Source organism: Sander lucioperca, chromosome 23 (assembly GCF_008315115.2).
Source record: "Sander lucioperca isolate FBNREF2018 chromosome 23, SLUC_FBN_1.2, whole genome shotgun sequence".
NCBI lineage: Eukaryota > Metazoa > Chordata > Actinopteri > Perciformes > Percidae > Sander > Sander lucioperca.
The window spans coordinates 5,313,335-5,318,748 of record NC_050195.1 but is presented as its reverse complement, the minus strand read 5'-3'; positions in this window follow the sequence as shown (position 1 = coordinate 5,318,748).

Genomic DNA, 5,414 nt, shown 5'->3' with positions numbered 1-5,414 from the left:
GACCGCAGTGGGACTGATCAGTCTCCCCGAGTTGGTCCAAAAAGTTCCTCAGAACACCGAAGAGACCAGACGTAATACGTCTCCATAGCAGCAGGCGGCGCTAATCTGGATTGTCGCCCAAAAATGAAAACTGGCAGCTGACTGGACGAACGCGTCACGTGGTTCTGGCTGCTGCTTCCAGATTTTGGATTTTTTAACCGACCATTAATGGCGTCTCGTTCAGAATACGATCTCATACTGGACTAAAATAGTGTTTACACGGATCTACATGATTCACGTGGATGACAGTTTCCCATTCAAAACGGCTTTTTTTGCCGAAAAGCGACTAGTTTGCAGGTATGTCTATACATTCAACTAATACACATATAGTAAACATTCAGTAGACAAATAGAAAGGTAGTAAACATTCAGTAGAGAAGAGTGTCTTTGTGGTAAAGTCGTGACTTCCGTGAAGAGACGGATGAGGACAGACCTGCAGGTGTGTCTCACCTGTGTGTGTCCAGGTGAGCTGCTGAGTCAGCAGGTCCACCTGGACAGCAGCGTCTCTCCTTTCTGCTGACTCGCTCTGACAGCCCACCTCCCTCCTCCCATCGCTCTCCTGGATCATCTGAACAACCTGCAGACTGGCCTTGCAGAGACCAGGATGCCGTCAGAGACGGGGACGCCAGCAGAGACCAGGATGCCGTCAGAGACGGGGACGCCAGCAGAGACCAGGAAGCCGTCAGAGACCGCCACACCTGGAACTCAGATCACCTCTAACAGAAGATCAGAAGAAAGTTACACATTCATAAACAACAGATAAGAGTTCACATTTTATTCACGACACTTTTAACATGTGTTTGAACTTGTATTAAAGGGTAATTTTTCAACCTGGACCTGGACCTATTTCCCATCATGCATTGGTGTCTAAGTGACTGGTGTGAACATCAATCTGTGAAACTGGTCCAGTATTAAACCAGAACCAAGCTGTAATGTAACCCTACAGGACTAATGTTCAGCAGCAGTTAGTCACTAAAAGTTCTGTTGTTGCTGCTGACAGACTCAGATTATTATTCTAAGTGTCTGACAACATTATGGGATGGAGCTTTTAGTTAAAGAGTAAGATCCTTTTAGTTTAACATGAAACAGCCCCGAAATCACCATCACCAAACCCACCAGACTCCATGTAAATAATCAGGACTTTTAGCGTGTATAGTGCCAGCATATCTCCACCAGACTCCATGTAAATAATCAGGACTTTTAGCGTGTATAGAGCCAGCATATTTCCACCAGACTCCATGTAAATAATCAGGACTTTTAGCGTGTATAGAGCCAGCATATTTCCACCAGACTCCATGTAAATAATCAGTACTTTTAGCGTGTATAGAGCCAGCATATTTCCACCAGACTCCATGTAAATAATCAGGACTTTTAGCATCGTAAAACACTACTTTTATAGAGCCAGCATATCTCCACATGTAAATGGGTGAATTAAGGGTTTATTTCAATCAAACCAGAGTGGTGATTGTTGGAACAGTGGAAACCAAGACGGCTTTTGATAGTTTGATTTAGTTTCTGTTAACTTTGAATGAAGTGTGTTTTACGATGATAAAAGTACTGATTATTTACATGGAGTCTGGTGTAGTTTGGTGATGGGGATTTAAACTGTGTGTGTGTGTGTGTGTGTGTGTGTGTGTGTGTGTGTGTGTGTGTGTGTGTGTGTGTGTGTGTGTGTGTGTGTACATGTAACGTAAGTAACGTTAACATCGTTAACGTTAGTAAACTTAACATTAAGTACAGATTTAACGTTCTTCATTAGCGGACTCCTTACCGTCAACCCGCCTCCACCGATGCCGGTTAACGGCTTCATGAGTTAGTATTTTTCCCTCTTTGATATCTCATATTTTTTCCTTCTTTCTGTAGCTGCTGAACAGGATAAATAAAGTTAATTTGGTGAAGACTCACCGCCGGTAAACGGAGCTCAGCGGTAGACGGTCCCTTCTGACGTCATGTTGACGGTTTAACGGTGTTCACGAGACACTTTGTGCCTTATTAAAGTCTGAGCCATAGACCGAGATATGAAGAAAGTTGTAATGAAGAGGTTCAACAGTTGTTGTGAGTCGAGCATAGACTGTATATACTGTCCATGGAGTCGAGCAGAGCCTGAGCTGCTCTCTGCTGCCCCCAGCGGGCTGGAGGAGCAGCGGCATCTTCACCCGGCCCAGGGGTCCCAAACTAGGGTCCAGGGGCCCCAAAGGGGTCCCAAACTAGGGTCCAGGGCCCAGGGGTCCCAAACTAGGGTCCAGGGGCCCCAAAGGGGTCCCAAACTAGGGTCCAGGGGTCCCAAACTAGGGTCCAGGGGCCCCAAAGGGGTCCCAAACTAGGGTCCAGGGGTCCCAAACTAGGGTCCAGGGGCCCCAAAGAATAGAATAGAATAGAATACACTTTATTGTCCCCAAGGGGAAATTTGTCTTGGACATAGTGCTACAATCTGTTGCTTCACAACATAACCAACAAAAAAAAGAAAAACATTTTCAGATTAACATAGAATAAAACACAAATACAATACAAAAGGATAAAATCAACATGAAAGTGAGATCAGCATAACATCCTGAGACACAAGAGACACAAAAGAAGGACACACATGACAGCACGAACGACACAACGTCCTAAGAGTGAACTGTACGCTCTGCTGGGCTAAGATTTACTATTGGAGTTCAGCAGCTTGATGGAAGTTGGAATAAACGATAACTTTAGTCTGTTTGTTTTAAATCTTGGCACACGGAATCTCCTCCCTGATGGCAGAAGTTCATATTCAGGAGAGAGAGGGTGTAGAGAGTCTGCAGGGATTCTTTCAGCTTGTTTTCTAACAGCTTGCTCGTACAGGCTCTGTATGGGCTTGTACTCTTTCCTCCCTATTATCCTCATAGCTGTCTTGCGTGTGCTGACCAGCCTGCTTCTCAGCTGCACTGTTAAGTTGCCAAACCATGCTGTGATTCCATATCTAATGATGCTCTCCAGAATCGCCTGGTAGAACATGAGCATGATCTGGCTGCTTATTCCATACAGTCTCAGTCGCCTTAAAAAGTATAGTCTCTGCTGCAATTTATTGCACAGATGGTCAATGTGTGTTTTCCAGCAGAGCAGATTATCTATATGGACACCTAAGTATTTGTAAGACGTTACCTGGATGATTTTCTGATTTTTTATGACGACTGGCTCATGGTCAATCACTTGCCTTGGGTCCAGGATCATCTCCTGTGTTTTTGTGACATTTAAGATAAGATGGTTATTATCACACCACCTGATAAAGGTGTCTATCTCATCGTGGTACACAGAAGGATTTATATCTTTCTGGAGAAGGCTCAAAATTACTGTATCATCTGCAAATTTTATAATATAGTTATTTGGGTGTACTTTCCTACAGTCATTGGTATACAATGTAAAAAGTATGGGTGATACCACAGAACCTTGTGGGACCCCCGTGTTGCTATGTTTGACCCCCTGTTGTGTCCTATTAGTTAAAAAAGAATAAAACCATTTGGTCAGGCAGGGTTAACATGCATATCATTCAGTTTCTTTAAAAGCAGATAGGGTTGTACAGTATTAAATGCGGAATTAAAATCAATAAATAATATTCTAGAATAGGCTTTTGTATCCTCAAGATGTTTAGAAGTAAGATGCGAGATACAGAGGATGGCATCTTCTGTACTGCGTTCATGTTTATAGGCAGATAGCCACGTGTCCAACACTGGCTCAACCTCTGCCTTAAGCTGGGACACTACACATTTCTCAAGGCATTTCATTACAATAGGAGTCAAAGCGATGGGCCGAAAGTCATTATTCACTGAGGCAGAGGGCTTTTTAGGAACTGGTGTTATGATGGATTTCTTCCATAGAGCTGGGACGGTGTGCGTGTCCAGAGACCGTTGGAATATGGGACACCATGCTGGTGTTAGTTCCTCTGCACAGTTTTTGAGCAGAAAAGCTGGTAGTCCATCTGGGCCTGTTGACTTGTTGGTACACACATTTTTAAAAAGACGCTGAATGCTGGGTGGATCCACTTCCAGCCAGCGGGTGTAATCGTTATCAGGCATAGATTCCCACACACTGTCCAGTTCCTGGGAGAAATTTTCTGACTCCAACCTCAGGAAAAAAGTCATTCAGCTCATTTGCCCTTTGTAATTCATCCACTGCGACAATTTTTTTTTTTGGAGGGTTCATGTTAGTAACTGATTTCATAGTGGCCCACAGTTTTTTAGTATTTGATGTTTGTATACTGTTTTCCATGGTTTGCCTATGTTGTTGTTTTGTATTTCTGAGAAGCTGTTTAAGCTCTTTTTGTACAACAGACAATAATGCCTTATCTTTATTTTTAAAAGCTTGCTTTTTCCAATTTATGCAGTTTTTAATCCTTTTGTAATGTAGGTCTTATTGTTGGGGTAAACAATTACATTTTTCTTATCTACCACATTGTCAGAGCAGAATTTTATATAATCAGTTATTGTTTCAGTAGCATCGTCAAGCTCTAGTGCATGAAATATAGACCAGTCTGTACACATAAAACACCCCTTTAATGTCTCAATGGGAATCATCTGTCCACACATTAACAGTCTTATGTTCTGGTTTATTTGACTTAAAAACAGATTTGTAAGAAGGGATTAGGTGTATTGTATTATGGTCTGAGTTAGAAAGAGGGGGTTTTGGCTTTGCAGAATATGCATTCTTAATATTTCCATAGCATTTATCTAGGATCTTATTATTTCAAGTGTGGCATCTTACGTATTGTTCAAAGCCTGATAAAACAGCCTCTGCCTTACAGTGATTAAAATCACCTAAAAAGAAAGTCGGTGCTCCAGGTGTGCGCTGCAGCTGTTCATGTGCGCGCTCTGCTATACATGTAGCAGCTTTACTTGCATTGGCGCTGGGGGGGGGGGGGACATAAACAGCAACTATAATAACACTGCCAAACTCCCTTGGGAGGTAATGTGGTCTCAGGGATAAACAGAGCAGTTCTATATCCGGGCTGCATGTTATGTCTCTTACTGTGTACTGTCTGCACCATTTGTCACTCACATAAATGCACAAGCCTCCTCCGCTCCTCTTGCCGGACGTTTCTGAGGAGCGGTCGGCTGCACAAGTGAGTAACCGTCCAGATTGAGCAGAGAATCAGGGACTCGTTGGTGAAGCCAGGTCTCAGTAAACACAATAAGGTTTGATTCCCGGACTTCAAAGCAGTTTCTGTGGTTGAGTCGGAGTTCATCCATCTTGGGCATTAACGACCGCGCGTTGCTCAGGATTATTGATGGTAGTGGTGGTTTACTTGCTCGCCGGCGGAGACGCTCTCTGACGCCTCCCCGCCTTCCTCGCTTTCGCCGTGGCCGTGTGGCTCGGATGGCAGCCGGCAAGTGATCCGGAGGTGTAGACTCGAATGGT